Here is a 19,542-nt window from a genome sequence, read left to right as displayed (position 1 = left end):
CTAATGTATTTCCTATGCACTATGGTTCTGTGAAGAAATACATTGTTTTTTTAAACGCATATCACAAGAAAGTTAAGAAATATGGGTAAAAACGAGAAGGTATCTTTAAGAAAATAGAAATAAAGAGAATCCGAACATAAGGGATTAGAAGCAGTAAGGAGAGAGTTGTACAAACAAACTGGCAGAAAAGACACCAGAGGGAGGTGAGAAGCAAAATAAACACGGAGCTTGAAACACACGAACACAGCAGGAGGGTGAGAAGCAGACGGGCACAGTAACAGGTAAGACGTAATTTCAAAGTTGATTTTTGGTTTTAAACGGTGGTTTGAACGTATTTTCATCCACTTTTAAACCAGCGAAAATGCGGCTACATTATCAACGTATCACAAAATGCTAATTTGTTTAACCAAGTGCGTGGTTCATTCAGATGAAGCTTTAAACTCGTTATACGGATTAGTGTGAAATTTCTCCATATTCGTTTTTCACTAGTTGATCAAATCCGGTTTACAAAAATGCGTCTTTTCAACGCATTTAATGTTTGACATAAAGTGGAATAAATACAGAGCTGTGTCGGCTGTGCGCTCATTGATTTGGCAAAATACATGATATAACAATGACATACATAGCAATGAAAAACACAGACTTATTTCCATCGTGGTCCCCATGACAACACAGAAAATCAAAGAAAAAAAAAAACCCCAAAACATTTAGGATTCTTTTCAAATAATTTTATTTTTTTATTATGTGCTCAGTGGTTGTAGTTTGGAACACCTAACAAAAAGATACCTGTAAGGTGAACGAGCCAATGAAATGTGATCATTTATGATATAACAACACACTCAGGACGTACTTTTACTACTGTCTCTCAACTAAACAAAGCAGAAATGAGCGCTGTTGCTTTTATTTATGCTAACTGTGAGCGAGGCTTTAGGCCTGCGAAGCTAAAGTTAGCATGCTAATGCTGATTGAGTGTAAATTATTAATCAGAAGTACCCCGTCAAACTATTTTCACCACACTTTCGTGTGTGATGTTTGGTTGTTACTGAAATGGCTTCAGAACTGGCTGTTTGTGCAGCCTGTAATATTTAATTTTTAGGCCATTTCACAGCACAAATACAGTACTGGAAGCTAACTGATGTGCTAACATCACAGTGCAGAAAACATTAAATGTATTGTATTTTTGTATTGTGCTTTTTACCTGTTGTATTTTCTTCTGTTTCTGAGAACCACAGTTGGAAAAAAGTAATTTGTTTTTGTGTTATCCTTTGTCAAAATATGGACATGTATTGCCAAACAGATACATGCAAATATATTTACTTTACAAATTTTTGTACTTAATCTGTATGTTTAACTGTAATTACAGAAACTGCAGTTATGGTGAAAAGAACTTCTCAATTTATGTTAGTATAATTTGTATAAAGGACATCTTACAGTTTTTAATGTCCCAGTTAATAAGACAACATCAAAGTACTTATGATTGTAAGTGTCTCTGCACATATGTGCTAATAATTAGTGATCTCTGCTGTATTTTATTCCTTTCTTTCTGATCGTTAGCAAGTACATTTCCGGAAAACGTTTCACTCGGCGATCCTCTGCGTTTTTTAGTGTGTGACGTCCTAATTAGCAAAACAGAAACCTCTCAATGACTGACAGACAGAGGGAAAGGAACCTACAGACATGTTATTCTTTAAGAATTTTTCTTTAAGAAGCCCTCTTATTCTGCACTCTTTACCTGTATTAATTGCACCTGTTTGAACTTGTTACCTGTATAAAAAACACCTGTTCACACAATCAATCACACTCCAACCTGTCCACCATAGCCAAGACCAAAGAGCTGCATAAGGACAGCAGGAACAAAACTGTAGACCTGCACAAGGCTGGGATGGACTACAGGACAACAGGCAAGCAGCTTGGTAGAAGACAACTGTTATGATTATTTATTAGAAAGTGGAAGAAACACAAGATGACTGTCAATCTCCCTCGTTCTGGGATTCCATGCAAGATCTTACTTTGTGGGGTAAGGATGATTCTGAGAAAGCTCATAACTACACAGGAGGACCTGGTCAATGACCTGAAGAGAGCTGGGACCACAGTCAAAAAGATTACATTAGTAACACATGATGCTGTCATGGTTTAAAATCCTGCAGGGCAGCAAGGTCCCCCTGCTCAAGCCAGCACATGTCCAGGCCTGTTTGAAGTTCACCAATGACCATCTGGATGATCCAGAGGAGGCATGGGAGAAGGTCATGTGGTCAGATGAGACCAAAATAGACCTGAACTCAATAGAAAATCTTTGGAGGGAGCTGAAACTCCAAACCTGAAAGATTTGGAGAAGATCTGTATGGAGGAGTGGACCAAAATCCCTGCTGCAGTCTGTGAAAACTTGGTCAAGAACTACAGGAAACGTCTGACCTCTGTAATGGCAGACAAATGTTTCTGTACCAATTGTTAAGCTCTGTTTTTCTAGGTGATCAAATACTTATTTCATGCAATAAAATGCAAATTAATTATTTAAAAATCATACAATGTGTACCTACAATGAAAATTACAGACCTCTCCATTCTTTGTAGGTGGGAAAACCTGCAAAACTGATAGGGGATCAAATACTTATTTTCCCCCACTGTACATTTAGAAAACAATATTAACACGGTGAGTCTGGCATGTTCAGCATTTTACCCCTTGTGTTTTTTTTGTTGTTGTTTTTTTTTGGCTCTGAGGAGCTGAATTGTGTGTTGCTGCTGCTCGTTGCCCCTCTCATCTTGCTGCAAAAAGGAATGTCTCAAAGACAGTTTTTACCCCAGCAACAGATGTATTTTTTTTTAGATTTTATTGATAACAACACTCATAATTAATCATGCACAAAGCTGAACCTGGAGCGAAGATGGTTATTGACAGGTTGCGTTTCTGACTTATGGCCATGCAGGTGCACAGAAACCTTAACAGAGCTGCATCTTTTACCGTGACTGTATCAAAATGAACAGTTTTCACTTAAAAATGAGTCATCATAACACAACATCACACTTATGTAAACTTTGGAATTAATATGTTCCTCCGTTATTATGCCGCGTTCACATCGGATGCCACGCGAGCGATGGCGGCGGCAACAGGTTGCCATGTAATCCCTATGGAAGGATGCGTTGTGGCACCACAAAAGTGCAAGCCAGGCACTGTGATGCGATGGACGCGAATCGAGCAACGCGAATAAAGCAATTTTGAGCGATTGGTGTGTTTGTGGCGCGATATCGCATGGCATCGCATCACGTCGCCCTCTTCCCCAAGTTGAAAAATCTGAGCTTTTTCACCTTGTTGCGCCGCAATGACCAATCAGGGACTGGATATTTAGCAACGTGGAAATGTCTGGAGTTTAGACTTGATGTGGACATGTCCTGTCTCTGGCAATCAGCCTGGAAGCAGGACTTATGTCCCTTTCGTCCTTTATTTATTTAACACAGTTATGACAGAGTTGGAGAGGAGAGCGATGAACTGCAGCAGCCAGTTTTTTTTTTTCACATGTGCGCGTGCGAACGAATCATCTGTGAAGATAATTTTATTAACTACACAGATGTATAATGAAACAAATGGTGACTGGTTTATAACACAATTATGACAGAGTTGGAGAGGAGAGCAAGGAACTGCAGCAGCAGCAGCCAGTTTTTTTTTTTTTTTTTTTTCTTTGTTCACATGTGCGCCCGTGAATGGGACAGGAGGTTCTCAAACTGGGTCCTGGAGAGGCGGAAGTACCACTGAAAGTAGCCGTCATCCAGACGCAGCTCCTGCAGCAAATGATGAATTTGTGGCATCACGTGGCGTCCGGTGTGAATGCGGCTCAAGCAGAGCGACACATCAGCGATGGTGGTGTGTCCATTGCCAGGCAAGGGATGCGAATTTGTGGCTTTGCGTGGCGTCTGGTGTGAACGCGGCATGAACGTTATCCGCTACATTCCATTGAAGCGCACGCTGGGACGCTTCTAGTTGCGATGTCAATTGTCGGAAACACCTGAGTACTCACGATTACTTTGTTTTCAGGCCCCTCCATAGCTGTTTGCTGCGAATGCCGTATACTTTGAAACCGCTCACGGAAGTGCAGAACGTAATCCCGGTGGCTCATTGGATGGCCACAAACAGCCTTAATCTAAATTGTTATGATTTTGGAGTGATGTGTCCTTTAATGTTTTTATTTACAGTGTCCACCAAATCAAACGTATTCCTCCATCCAGAGGGCAAAGTGAAATAATATAAGATACTTGTGTGGTTTGTTCATATTAAAGGTTTCCTGTCCAGCATTCAGTCCCTCGAGATGTCAGTATTTGCGTGATTGTCTTGGCAACAGCGGTGTTGTGTGGGCCGCTGAAGAGGAGGTACTGCTGGCCCACCACCACCAGAGGGCGCCCTGCTTGGAGTGCGGGTTCCAAGCACGAGAGGGCGCCAGACCCAGAAGAAGTGACAGCTGTCACTCATCCTCTGCACCAGCTGTCACTCGTTATCATCACTACCATAAAAGCCGGACTGCAACTCCACCTCCCCGCCGAGAAATCGACTACCAGAACCAAGGTAATGTCTCTGCTGACTAATACGCTGTGTAACTTTGTTCTGTGTGCAGTCGCATTCCTGTGAAGACCCAGAAGAGGGACAAACAGGAGCTGCACGAGTGTGTGTGATTTGGAGGTGGAGGTGCTCCCTCCTAACGGTATCTGGACTATAGATTACTGAGTGTGCGGACTCACACTCACACATCATATTTCTGCTTTCTGCCAGCAGTACCAGGGTCGACATTCGAAGACAGAGGCCACCTGGGGACTCGGGACTTGGCGGCTCCGGTGTTCTTCAGGCCGTTGGTGGTGGAAGCCGTGTGGGACGCGGCTTCTCTCTCGTCGGGCGTCTTCTATCTTCGAGCCTGCCCACACTTCACCTGGTGTTTATTGACTGTGAAGTTAAGACACGTTTCGTTGTGTAATATCACAACATTAAATTGTTACCTTTTGGCTTACTCATTGTCCGTTCATTTGCGCCCCCTGTTGTGGGTCCGTGCTACGACACCTTCCCAACAAGCGGTGCCATTTCCCAGTTGATGAAAGTTTGCTTTTCACATGCTTTCGCACGGTCAGGGAGTTGGCAAATTTCAGCAGAAATGGAGAGTTTTCACTTGTAAAATGAGGTACTAGGATAATTTCAGTGGTGAGGAGTTGCTAAACAGAGTGCCCTCGCGATCACATTGCTGTTGTTTCTCATAGTAAGAAAGTTTGTATTTGTTAGTGAGCTTCTAAGGTAACTGGGCTTCAGTCATGCCCCAGCGGACAGCCTGAAGCAAGCCATCACCTGGACATCTGGTGTCGCTGACCGAATGGTCCCCCTTAAAATTGGTCTGCCCTGCCTTCACTGCGCATGCATCATTAGCCGCTGTTCACCAATTATCACCTCATTTCTGCTTCAAACTGCACTCCAGTTATCTGTTTCAGCGACAGATATCTGAAGCTTTTGTACAACAATCATTTCCACATAAATTCAGCATTATTTCATCATAAAAAATGAAGGAGATGATTAGAGTGCCGCAGCTACACGAGCTGCTAGCTGATGCATTCACTGTGTGTCTGTCATTTCAAAACGTCACAGAGTATCGTCCTCATTTCTACTTAAAATGGCCTCGTTTCTGCTTAAAACTGACTTTAGAATGATTTAAGAGGTTTTACCTTTATCATCTGATGGTTAGTAATCCCATTAATCTATTTGATCACTTTGGGTGAAGAGTCTCTGTCTGAGACAAGCTGTTGAGGTCTGAAATGACAAATGCACAGTGGAGGCAGGGCACACCAATTTTTAGGGGCAGACCGGTCTGTCTGCGACACCAGAACTGGGCTGGAAGAGCAGCAGGAGCAAGTCAAGCGGAGAAGAATCTGGATACGTGGCGCTGGCATGAGCGGCGATGCGCAGATGGTAACAGTGGCAGAGAGCAACAGCATTTAGACAAATGGTGCTTAATTAGCCACTTGCGCATTACCCATGGGGATCCATGGGTTCTAGATTGGGTAGTGTTTATAAATTTTTCAAGAGTGGTAATGAATTATGCAAAGTCTCTATAATGATTTTAGGTGAAAGTGCAGGAAATTAAAATGAAAAAGTTTGTGAATAATTATTTATTATTTGGTACATGTAGTTGTGTAGCAGGATGAAGGTCCTGGGTCCTGATTGAAAAGATGTTCCCGCTAGCTTGGCTAACGGGGAATTCCCCTTTGGCTGACCTGGTAGAGGAATGGTCTTTAGTGCGAGCCGTCCAGGGTTCGATCCTACCGCCGTCCCGGAAACAAAGGTCCTACGGTCACAGTTGATGTCATGTTTTACAACTGGCAAAGTTAAGATATTTCCTTTGTTCACAGCCTGTCTGATTACCAAGGACTGATGAATGGTGATATCAACATCCATTGTTCACTGTCATTACCTAATATCTCCAGTTTCTGCAAAGATATTAGTCCTATCAACTTTCAGTCTTCGCGACGTTCATCCTTGACCCAAAATACATAAGTATACCAAACAGCAAATGCCAGCTCTCCCCAGTTTCTCCATGCTCGAAGTTATACACATGCCCACACGTACACAGAGGCCACTTCACTTTTAATATATAGATGTCTCACAAAAACTGCACGAAGGATATTATCATTATTATTGTTTTTCCTTTACACGAGGGATCATAACTTCAGCTTACCAGCCAGCAAACTGGTAACAGTGGCAGAGAGCAACAGCATTTGGAGGAACAGTGTTTAATCAGTCAAGTCCCACAACAACACAGGAAGGATATTATTATTTTTCCTCTATACAAGGGAACATAACTTCAGTTTACGAACTGGCAAAGCGGGACATAATAATGGTCCAGTACACTTTAGAGAACCATCGTGGACCACCCCAGTGGAAAAAAGCACCTTAACGATGAATTAATAAAAACTGTATGGTGTGAAATGGTGGACGATTCTCATTTCTTGCCCACAACAGCAGAGTCTCGGTTCGGGACTTTAATCAGCAGAAAGTTGAGTCACAATTGACATCTTTAAATGGCTTTGATAGAGGTTGATGAATTATGGACCTGCTGCTTCTGATATCTATGGCTATTACTGATTCAGCAAATCTCAATGAAAGCTTGAAATCTGAGTTGTACTGGTCAGGCTTGCTATGCTATGTTTGTTTTATGAGTGGGAGTGTCACCCATGAAGTGAAGTTATTAAAATCAGGCGACAGTGTTGCTTTCTGTTCAGCAAAAAAAAAAAATAGTGTCAAATGCTTTAGGCAGTAATTTTTTTTATTAAATTGGTTGGACAGCAAACTCAGCCACATGGGGTGTGCAGCCAGTACATTTTGAGTGCCTGTCCCAAGCCCGGATAAATGAGGAGGGTTGGGTCAGGAAGGGCATCCATTGTAAAATGAGCCAAAAATTAAAGATGCAGCGTACGGATCAGGTTTCCATGTGGATCGATCGAGTTAACAATGACCATACCGGTGCCGTTGGCCAACAGGGTGCCGGTGAAAATTGAGCTACTGTTGGGCGAAGAAGAAGAGGAAGAAAATCTGTCCACAGACAGTCGAAGAAGAGGAAAACTAGAAGGATGGAAGTGACTTTGAATGTTGGTAGTATGAGTGGTAAAGGGAGAGAGTTGGCTGACATGATGGAAAGGAGAAAGGCAGACATATTGTGTGTGCAAGCGACCAAGTGAAAAGGAAGAACATAGGCGGCAAGTTAAAGTAGCTGTATCATGGTGACAATAGGAAAAGAAATGGAGTTAGTGCTGCCAGTGACACACCTCTGATATCACTCAAACGGCTACAAAGCACACAGAGACGTTCACTGTGTTTACATTCACTGCATTGCTATTCAGGTCAGATGACCAATGTCCCAGATGTGCAACTTCATGGATTGTCTGGAGCACAGCGTGAAGTCTGATTGCATGTGTGTTTGTCTGATCCACACCAAGTAAACTCTGGCTTTTAGATGTTGTGATTTATCTGCAGTTTGTGCAGAAGCTGGCGAAATGTGTTATTTATGTTTCTTTATTTCCCCAGGAGGTGATTGTCTGAAAATTGCTGGACTTCAAAAGTATGGAACCCGAGGTTGTTCCAATGAGAAAATGAATCCTCTCCCTCCCAACTCTTCTGTACTTTGCTGCATGGTGAAACTGTCTGATAAGACCGATGATTAAGTTGTGCACATATCATTCATCACAGAACCTACTGTGGACAAACTGTATCTGCATGAATTACCGACCAATTCCCATTTAAGTCAAAATGGGAGCTTTGCTACCATCAAAACATGAAGTTTGTAAAATGTGTATAAAAAAAAAAAAAAAAAAAAAAGATTATAATTTTGCCTGGGCTGAAGTTAAAAATCCTCAATGAACTGAAGGTTGCAGGACAGAGGATTCTTCCAACTGTAGCAAGGTGAAGGCTGGATTGAAAAGATGTTTCTGCTAGCTTGGCTAATGGGGAATTCCCCTTTCGCTGACCTGATGAGATGAGGTTTATTGTCATTGTCATTACACGAGTGCAACAACAACGAAATAATGTTTACACGCCAGTTACCTCAGCCAAAATACAGCAATTAATCCACAATTATTACTAGTTTACTGTAGTAATGGCACACATCAGAATTAAAGACAACACATATACATTTGACATTGTTTATGTGCACTAAACTTGAAGCAGTCTGTCATCCGAATTGAGGCAAAGTGGGTGAAGGCTGCAGCAGGAGGGGCCCGCGCCGGCCATCTTGGGGAGTTGAAGGCTACAGCAGTAAAAACCGTGCTGGCAACAAGGTGGCAGGGAGGAAGACATGGTGAGGGGGAGTGGAGAGACATTGGGGGGGGGGTAATAGGGATGGAGGGGAAACCGAATGATCTGCACAACCACAGCGCTTCGGGCAAACTGCCCTTTGTCAGATGAAGGGCAGTTTGCATGAAATGTTACGTTTTGTAAAATAAAGCTTTTTTGTATCAGAGCGCTGTAGTTATGCGGATCATTTGGTTTCTCTTTTTGGTACAATATTTCTTCATCCAGCATGCCTTTTATGTGTTTTGGATGTGCGTGTCTTCATTGCATCACTTGTTTTGTTGATAGACCATGGTTACAGAGTGTGTCATTATCATAAAATCACATTTCTTGGGCTCTTTCACATTACAAATGAAGTCTCTGTTACGGTGTTTGAACTATGATCCTACAGCCACTGAGCACCAAGCAAACACCTGAACTCCAGAAAACTTTGTGTACGCGCATGGACATTATAACGATAAATGGAAATTCGTATTTGAAAATAATCCCTAAAACTTTTCACATTACAGAGTTCTGAAGGTGGACTCATCTCTGTGCTTGTTCTGTTAGACCTCAGTGCTGCTTTTGATACTGTTGACCATAAAATTTTATTACAGAGATTAGAGCATGCCATAGGTATTAAAGGCACTGTGCTGCGGTGGTTTGAATCATATTTATCTAATAGATTACAATTTGTAAATGGGGAATCTTCTTCACAGACTAAGGTTAATTATGGAGTTCCACAAGGTTCTGTGCTAGGATCAATTTTATTCACTTTATACATGCTTCCCTTAGGCAGTATTATTAGACGGCATTGCTTAAATTTTCATTGTTACGCAGATGATACCCAGCTTTATCTATCCATGAAGCCAGAGGACACACATCAATTAGCTAAACTGCAGGATTGTCTTACAGACATAAAGACATGGATGACCTCTAATTTCCTGCTTTTAAACTCAGATAAAACTGAAGTTATTGTACTTGGCCCCACAAATCTTAGAAACATGGTGTCTAACCAGATCCTTACTCTGGATGGCATTACCCTGACCTCTAGTAATACTGTGAGAAATCTTGGAGTCATTTTTGGTCAGGATATGTCATTCAATGCGCATATTAAACAAATATGTAGGACTGCTTTTTTTTGCATTTACGCAATATCTCTAAAATTAGAAAGGTCTTGTGTCAGAGTGATGCTGAAAAACTAATTCATGCATTTATTTCCTCTAGGCTGGACTATTGTAATTCATTATTATCAGGTTGTCCTAAAAGTTCCCTGAAAAGCCTTCAGTTAATTCAAAATGCTGCAGCTAGAGTACTAACGGGGACTAGAAGGAGAGAGCATATCTCACCCATATTGGCCTCTCTTCATTGGCTTCCTGTTAATTCTAGAATAGAATTTAAAATTCTTCTTCTTACTTATAAGGTTTTGAATAATCAGGTCCCATCTTATCTTAGGGACCTCATAGTACCATATCACCCCAATAGAGCGCTTCGCTCTCAGACTGCAGGCTTACTTGTAGTTCCTAGGGTTTGTAAGAGTAGAATGGGAGGCAGAGCCTTCAGCTTTCAGGCTCTTCTCCTGTGGAACCAGCTCCCAATTCAGATCAGGGAGACAGACACCCTCTCTACTTTTAAGATTAGGCTTAAAACTTTCCTTTTTGCTAAAGCTTATAGTTAGGGTTGGATCAGGTGACCCTGAACCATCCCTTAGTTATGCTGCTATAGACTTAGACTGCTGGGGGGTTCCCATGATGCACTGAGTGTTTCTTTCTCTTTTTGCTCTGTATGCACCACTCTGCATTTAATCATTAGTGATTGATCTCTGCTCCCCTCCACAGCATGTCTTTTTCCTGGTTCTCTCCCTCAGCCCCAACCAGTCCCAGCAGAAGACCGCCCCTCCCTGAGCCTGGTTCTGCTGGAGGTTTTTTCCTGTTAAAAGGGAGTTTTTCCTTCCCACTGTCGCCAAGTGCTTGCTCACAGGGGGTCGTTTTGACCGTTGGGGTTTTTACGTAATTATTGTATGGCCTTGCCTTACAATATAAAGCGCCTTGAGGCAACTGTTGTGATTTGGCGCTATATAAATAAAATTGATTGATTGATTGAAGGTGTCTTTTTGACAGAGTGCAGTTGACACCACTCTGTGTTTATGGCACTTTAGGTCAAACATTACATGCATTGAAAAGAGGTATTGTTGTAAACCAGATTTGACCAACCAGTGAAAAATGAATTTACAAAAAATTCACCACAATAATCCGTATCACCCGTTTAAAACTTCAACTAAATGAATCACCCATTTGATGAAAGACATTTGTGTTTTATGAGATGTTGATTATGTAGCCACATTTTCGTGGTTTAAAAGTGGGTGAAAAGATATTCAGATGGATACCACCTAGTTTTTCATCCAAAAATCAATGTTGAAATTACATCTTGTGTTCACTGGGTTATGTGAGCCCATTATGCTAACAGGACAGCTTGTTGTGATTAATGTACAAAAATACAATAAGACCTGGACTAGACAAAGCCTATCACAACCATGGAAGAAAGATGATAAAATATATACGTAGTATAGATCCAAGAGCCCATTGGAGGGCCAGATGAGCATTGAGCCATAGGGGAAGATTGGATAAAATCAGGACAATGATAAATGCACAATACATAGTGTGGAACAGCAGATGGGTAAATTATCTGAGGTATAACCAACAACAATTTATTAATTGGACAATTTCAAGGGAAGGGATCATTTTACAGCTGTATCCCACGAACCAAATGGCTTTGCAAAACAGATTTGTTCTGGATAGACTGATGGCTGAGGAACAGTGTGCTTGTAGCTATTCGGGGGACAAAGGTTGCTCAGTAATTCTCATGAAAACTGGAGAAGTAAGTCATAATTCATAATTTAACAAAATTATTAAGGAATGTAAAACCTTTAGAGACAAACATGCGGTAAACTCAAAATGGACACATTTAAGGGTCATGAGGAGCTGGAGCCAGCAGTCATAGAGCGTGAGGCAGAGTGCACCTTGGACAGGATGCCAGTCTATTGCAGGACCACAAATAGACACACATTCACCTCTAATGGTTTGAGAATGAAAATAAAGCTGTTAGAATGGTCTGCCAATCAGCTGACTTGAATCCAATAAAAACTCTATAGAAAGAACTAAAGATCAGAGAAGAGGTCTGCGGAACCTTCAAGATTTGAAGACTTGTGTGGAAGAAAGGACAAAATCACAACTGAGCAATTCAGGTGACTAGTTCCTCCATACAGGAGGCATCTTGAAGCTGTCATCACCAACAAAGGCTGTTGTACGAAGTATTAAATTAATTTTCCCTGTGCCAGTTCACATTGCTACATGTAATTTCTGTGCTTATTTTGTTTTCTTTGCATGTGTGGATGACTTGAGTTGTTACGAACATCTGGTAATTTCATGTCAATAGTACCTTTAGAAATACGAGGGCTGTCCATAAAGTATAGGTCCTTTTTATTTTTTTCAAAAACTATAGATCCAGGACGTCGTGAGAGAACAGAGAAGTTTCAGTAGAAGTTGGTTTCAGCATTTTATCTGGATATTCCACTGTTAAAGGAGATTTTTTTAATGAAAGACGTGCGGACGGGTCCGCGCGTCGGGACGCAGCCGACACGGTGCGGCGGCACAGGAAAAACACCTCCGTGTTGATAACCATTTGTAAAATCCAGGCGGCTTTTGATGGCTTTCAGTGGAGTGAGTATATGAGAAATTGTTTAACAGCTGGACATGTTCCAACTTGTCCTTAAGGCTTCCAACGGAGGTGTTTTTCCTGTGGCGGAGCGTCGCAGCGGCTGCGAGCCGACGCTGCAATCCGCCCGCATGTCTTGCATTAAAAAAAATCTCCTTTAACAGTGGAATATCCGGATAAAATGCTGAAACCAACTTCTTCTGAAACTTCTCTGTTCTCTCACGACGTCCTGGATCTATAGAGCCTGAAATGTGGAGGTTTTCAGCTTGAAACAGGCTGACGACGGCGCCTGAGAGCGTTGCGCGACGTCTCGCACCGTGGGAAGTCCTTAAAGCGACAGTATCACCTCAAAATCTCTCATCAGCCGTTAAAATTTTCACGGAAAACCAGCTTAATTTTTCGAACCGTGTCCACTTCGATGTGTCTCACAGGTTTAGAAAAAATTTTGATCAAACAAAGCGCCAGTCTCTCAGCAACTTCTCAGACAAAGGAATTCCGACGAGGGGCTGGACGACTCCTCCCACAAGGAGTGCTCACAGGCGAATGACGTCACCGACAGGTGTGGAAAAACTCACGCATGTGCACGAGGGTTCAAGCATGTCTGACGTAAAAACATATGAATGAAATCCATATAGTTTTTGAAAAAAATAAAAAGGAACTATACTTTATGGACAGACCTCGTATGTTTACTGAGAAAAATGGTAATGTGTTCAGTTCTTATTTTACCTGCTGTATATACAATTTTTACACTGCATGCTGGTGAAACAGGGTATTGTAACTGGTCATGTGTGTGTGAGTGAACAACATATCTTAAAAATGGCTCAATAGATTTTCATGAAACTTGCATGTTTTTATGAAACTTAAATTTTTCCATTGCTACAACGGATTTCTGTCAGTTGGGCTGCAATCAGTCTGCTCTGTGTTTGTGTCACAGCGCTGTAACAAGTGAGCAGAGCAGAGTGCACATAACATTTTTAACTTTTCTTTCAAAGTCTGCTCTGTCTTTGTGAGTGTCTTTGCTGTGATTAAACTAAAAACACAGCTGTTTTACCAACAAGCACTGATGCTTTTTTTCCCCAAAATGAACTTAAAATATCTTCAGAGACAGAGACATGGGGGGGGGGGGGGGGGGGGGGGGGGGTTGGTAGAAATCTTGGTAGGGGAGGCGTCTGTCATGAGTGTAGAGATGAATTTATATCAGTTACTGTCCATGTGTGCATAATGTCTGGAGTTGCCTTGACAGCATCTGTAGGGGAGGCAGAAAGATAAGAGGGGTGTTGTGTGGGCCGCCAGAAGAGGAGGTACTGCTGGCCCACCACCAGAGGGCGCCCTGCCTGAAGTGCGGGCTTCAGGCACGAGAGGGCGCTGCCGCCACGGACACAGCCGGGGGTGACAGCTGTCACTCATTATCTCCTGACAGCTGTCACTCATTCATGCTTCATCACCTCACTCCATAAAACCCGGACGTCATCTCCACCTCATTGCCGAGATATCGTCGAACCATTCAGGTAGTATTCTCAGCCTTAAAAGTAAACTGTGTGTCAGTCTGAACTCTTTTTTGCAGCTGTTTTCCTGTGGTGTTCCTTGTCTGTGAGACCGGCGTTTGGTGTGACCAGCGACGGAGTCGCTTCACACCTCTACCAGATAAGTGGGTAGACAGGAGCTGCACGAGTGTGTGTTAGAGGTGGAGGTGGAATTCCCACCGTTGTTGCTACTGGGTGTGCACACACCCATATCTTATTGTCTCTGCTCCCTGCCAGCAGTACCAGATCCGACCTTCGAAGACGGTGGCCACCTGGGGACTCGGGACTTGGCGGCTCCAGTATTCTCCGGGTTTGGTGGCGGAGGAAATCGTGTGGTTCCGGCTCATCTCAGGACGGACGTCTTCTATCCTCGAGCCTGCCCACACGTCACCCTTGTGATTGACTGTCTGTAAATTTCACATTCCTCTGTGTTGTGCTCATTCACAACAGTAAAGTGTTCATATTTGACTCTTTCATTGTCCGTTCATTTACGCCCCCTGTTGTGGGTCCGTGTCACTACACTTCCACAACAAGGGGGAGCCGAATGGTTCACCAAGGCTGTAGTAATTCTTGTGGAGGAAAACAAACGGGGCGTTTTGACCTTGGCCAATGAAATCCAATTTATAAGTATTTGCTGATTTACTGACAGATAAAAGGGCCCTCACGCATTTCAGGTGCCTCATGCAGCAATTGGCAAACCATAACATCAGTGAGATTTAAGCTTTATTTAAAATTGCAAACGCAGTGTTTTACAGAAGGAAAATTCACATGAAGAATGAGGACTAATGGACAGGTTTGACTGAACTTGTTGTGTGGGCCGCTGAAGAGGAGGTACTGCTGGCCCACCACCAACAGAGGGCGCCCTGCTTGGAGTGCGGGCTCCAAGCACGAGAGGGCGCCAGACCTAGAAGAAGTGACAGCTGTCATTCATCCCCTGCACCAGCTGTCACTCGTTCATCATCATCACCACCATAAAAGCCGGACTGCAACTCCACCTCCTCGCCGAGAAATCGACTACCAGTACCAAGGTAATTACTCTGCTGACTAACACTGTGTGTGTAATAACTTGAACTTCTATTGCAGCCGTTTTCCTGGAGTGTTGCCTTATCTGGAGGATTGGCGTTTGGTGTGACAGCGACGGCTTCGCCTCACACCCCATCTCAGATAAGTGGTTGACCAGGAGCTGCACGAGTGTGTGTGATTTGGAGGTGGAGGTGCTCCCTCCTAACTGTGTTTGGACTGTGAATTACTGAGTGTGCGGACTCACACTCACACATCATATCTCTGCTTTCTGCCAGCAGTACCAGGGTCGACAGCCGAAGACAGAGGCCACCTGGGGACTCGGGACTTGGCGGCTCCGGTGTTCTTCAGACCGTTGGTGGTGGAAGCCGTGTGGGACACGGCTTCTCTCTCGTCAGGGGTCTTCTATCTTCGAGCCTGCCCACACGTCACCTGGTGTTTATTGACTGTGAAGATTACTGCACGTTTCGTTGTGTATTATCACAACATTAAATTGTTACCTTTTGGCTTACTCATTGTCCGCTCATTTGCGCCCCCTGTTGTGGGTCCGTGCTACGACACCTTCCCAACAGGATTTCTCGGCCATCGTCATGGATCCCGAGGGGCGTCAACCCGAGCTTGAACGGCCAATGGAAGAGCCAGGAGCGCAGGCGTCAGCGGGAGGCGTGTTGAGTGAGCTGCAGCAGATCTTAACCGCCTTCACGGCTCGGTTAGATTTAGTGACCGAGCAGAATGTCCTCCTTAATCGGAGGGTGGAGGCTCTCACCGCCAGGGTGGAAGCGCGCGATCAGGGCGCTGCTGCAGCCACTCCTCTGGCTGGTCCTGGGCCTGTATCAGACGTTCCACTGGTCGTTCAACGAACCCCCCCACCGTCCCCTGAAGCATACATAAGCCCTCCGGAACCGTACAGGGGTTGTGTTGAGACGTGCGCAGACTTCCTCATGCAGTGTTCGCTCGTCTTTTCACAGCGCCCTGTCATGTACGCATCAGACGCTAGCCGGGTAGCTTATGTTATTAATCTGCTTCGAGGAGAGGCACGCACCTGGGCTACGGCGCTTTGGGAGCAGAATTCACGGCTCCTAACGTCTTATACTGGGTTTGTACGGGAGTTCAAACAAGTGTTTGATCATCCCAACAGAGGCGAGACCGCTTCGAACGTGCTGCTGTCTATGAGACAGGGGCGCCGTAGCGCAGCCGAGTATGCAGTCGACTTCCGCATCGCGGCAGCGAGGTCCGGCTGGAATAACGTTGCGCTCCGCGCCGCCTTTGTAAATGGACTGTCCCCGGTCCTTAAGGAGCACCTACTGGCTAAGAGGAACCGCGGGATTTTGACGGGCTTGTCGATTTAGTTATACGCTTAGACAACCGTTTAAACGAGCATCATCGGGAGCAGGCCGGGGGGCGTGACCGGGCACGAGCCGTCCCTCCCCCTTCCAGTTCCGACAAGGTGACGTTGTCCCCACACTTCACTGCCAGAGAGCCCGGTGTGGCTACAGCTCCCCCTGCTGAGGAGGCTATGGACACGAGCAGGGCCAAAGTGAAAACAAATGTCAGACAAAGGAGGCTGGCCCGCGGGGAGTGTTTTGTCTGCGGCTCTTGTGAGCACATGCAGAAGGACTGCCCTAAACGGTCAAACTACAACGCCTGTCCTTAGAAACTGGGCTAAGGGTGGGCCATAACACACACACGGGAAAACCCCGCAAATCTGCACGAATCCCAGTAACAATCCTTTGTGGGGATTTAACCCTTCACGCCCCAGCACTGGTAGACACGGGGTCGGAAGGGAATTTGCTGGACAGCAGATGGGCAAAGGAAGTAGGGCTCCCCCTGGTGGCTCTGCCGGCACCATTGCAGGTGCGAGCACTAGATGGCACCCTGCTTCCATTAATCACACATCAGACACAACCAGTGACTTTGGTTGTGTCTGGGAATCACAGGGAGGAGATAGTGTTCCATGTAACACCATCTACCTCCCGAGTGATTTTGGGCTTTCCATGGATGGTGAAGCACAATCCCCGGATAGATTGGCCGTCCGGGGTTGTCACGCAGTGGGGCGAAACTTGCCACCGGGAGTGTTTAGGATCCTCGGTTCCTCCCGGCACTACGGCTAATGAGGAGGTCAAAGTTCCCCCCAATCTATCGGCGGTGCCAAAGGAGTACCATGATCTTGCTGATGTTTTCAGCAAAGATCTGGCGCTCACTCTTCCCCCGCACCGACCGTATGATTGCGCCATCGATTTGGTCCCGGGCGCTGAGTACCCGTCCAGTAGGTTGTACAACCTCTCACGTCCGGAACGCGAATCAATGGAGACCTACATCCGGGACTCCTTAGTTGCCGGGCTGATCCGGAACTCCACCTCCCCGATGGGTGCTGGTTTCTTTTTTGTGGGTAAAAAGACGGCGGACTCCGTCCATGCATTGATTACAGAGGGCTGAACGAGATCACGGTTCGCAACCGATACCCGTTACCTCTGTTGGATTCAGTGTTCACGCCTCTGCATGGAGCCCAAATCTTTACGAAATTGGATCTTAGAAACGCGTACCACCTGGTTCGGATCCGGAAGGGAGACGAATGGAAGACGGCATTCAACACCCCGTTAGGTCATTTTGAGTACCTGGTCATGCTGTTCGGCCTCACTAACGCCCCCGCGACGTTCCAAGCTTTGGTAAATGACGTCTTGCGGGACTTCCTGCATCGGTTCGTCTTCGTATATCTGGACGATATACTCATCTTTTCCCCGGACCCTGAGACCTATGTCCAGCATGTACGTCAGGTCCTACAGCGGTTGTTGGAGAACCAGCTGTTTGTGAAGGGCGAGAAGTGCGAGTTCCACCGCACTTCTTTGTCCTTCCTGGGGTTCATCATCTCCTCCAACTCCGTCGCCCCTGATCCGGCTAAGGTTGCGGCGGTGAGAGATTGGCCCCAACCAACAAGCCGCAGGAAACTACAGCAGTTCCTCGGCTTTGCAAATTTCTACAGGAGGTTCATTAAAGGTTACAGTCAGGTAGTTAGCCCCCTGACTGCCCTGACCTCCACCAAGGTCCCCTTCGCCTGATCAGATCGATGCGAAGCCGCGTTCCAGGAGTTGAAACGCCGGTTCTCGACTGCACCAGTTCTGGTGCAGCCTGATCCTGATCGCCAGTACATAGTAGAAGTGGACGCCTCTGATTCAGGGATAGGAGCCGTGCTGTCCCAGAGTGTTGAGGCTGATAAAGTTCCCCATCCTTGTGCCTTTTATTCCCGCAGGTTGACCCCAGCTGAACGGAACTATGACGTCGGCAATCGGGAACTTCTTGCGGTGAAGGAGGCTCTTGAAGAGTGGAGACAGCTGCTGGAGGGGGCATCGTTGCCCTTCACGGTTTTCACGGACCATCGGAACCTGGAGTACATCCGGACCGCCAAGCGGCTGAACCCCAGGCAAGCCCGCTGGTCTCTGTTCTTCGGGCGCTTTGACTTCCAGATCACGTATCGCCCCGGGACCAAGAACCAAAAATCAGATGCATTGTCCCGGGTGCACGAAGAAGAAGCCAAAGCGGGGCTGTCGAACCCCACCGAGACCATCATCCCTGAGTCCACTGTCGTGGCCACCCTCACCTGGGACGTGGAGAAGACCGTCCGGGAGGCCCTGACAAGGAGCCCGGACCCGGGGACTGGCCCCAAGAACAGACTGTACGTCCCACCAGAGGCAAGAGCTGCCGTATTGGACTTCTGTCACGGGTCCAAGCTCTCCTGTCATCCCGGAGTGCGTAGGACCGTGGCAGTAGTCCAGCAGCGCTTCTGGTGGGCATCCCTGGAAACCGACGTCCGGGACTACGTCCAGGCCTGTACCATCTGCGCCAGGGGCAAGGCAGACCATCGGAGGACGACGGGACTCCTCCAACCCCTGCCAGTGCCTCATCGCCCCTGGTCTCACATCGGCCTGGATTTCATCACGGGCCTCCCGCCGTCCCAGGGCAACACCGTGATTCTCACGATAGTGGACCGGTTCTCCAAGGCGGCCCACTTCGTGGCCCTCCCGAAGCTCCCGACGGCCCAGGAGACGGCAGACCTCCTGGTCCACCACGTCATGCGGCTGCATGGGATACCATCGGACATCGTTTCAGATCGTGGTCCCCAGTTCTCTTCACAGGTGTGGAAGAGTTTCTGCAAGGAGCTGGGGGCCACCGTGAGTCTCTCGTCCGGGTACCACCCCCAGACAAACGGCCAGGCAGAGTGGGCCAACCAGGAGTTGTAGCAGGCCCTTCGATGTGTCACCTCCGCGCATCCGGCGGCCTGGAGTCACCATCTGGCCTGGATCGAGTATGCCCACAACAGCCAAGTTTTGTCTGCTACCGGCCTCTCCCCTTTTGAGGCATGTTTGGGGTACCAGCCCCCATTGTTCCCGCTGGTGGAGGGAGAGGTCGGTGTGCCCTTGGTCCAGGCCCACCTCAGGAGGTGCCGCCGGGTGTGGCGGGCCGCCCGCTCTGCCCTGTTAAAGGCCCGGACGAGGGCCAAGGCCCA

The 19,542-nt window shown here is 46.0% G+C and overlaps 1 protein-coding gene across 1 annotated transcript in view; it reads left to right on the top strand.

Annotated features, from left to right (window-relative positions):
* The first annotated feature begins 256 nt into the window (after window positions 1-256).
* LOC117501974 (histone-lysine N-methyltransferase SETDB1-B-like) overlaps window positions 257-19,542 on the top strand; it is a 40,253-nt gene continuing 20,967 nt past the window's right edge. Inside the window, exon 1 of the mRNA XM_034160950.1 lies at window positions 257-281. The gene's annotated coding sequence lies outside the window, so the exon portion shown is untranslated. The remainder of the gene's footprint in view (window positions 282-19,542) is intronic.

Source organism: Thalassophryne amazonica, chromosome 20 (genome assembly GCF_902500255.1).
Source record: "Thalassophryne amazonica chromosome 20, fThaAma1.1, whole genome shotgun sequence".
Taxonomy (NCBI): Eukaryota; Metazoa; Chordata; class Actinopteri; order Batrachoidiformes; family Batrachoididae; genus Thalassophryne; species Thalassophryne amazonica.
This window is presented reverse-complemented; position numbering and strand designations above follow the sequence as displayed.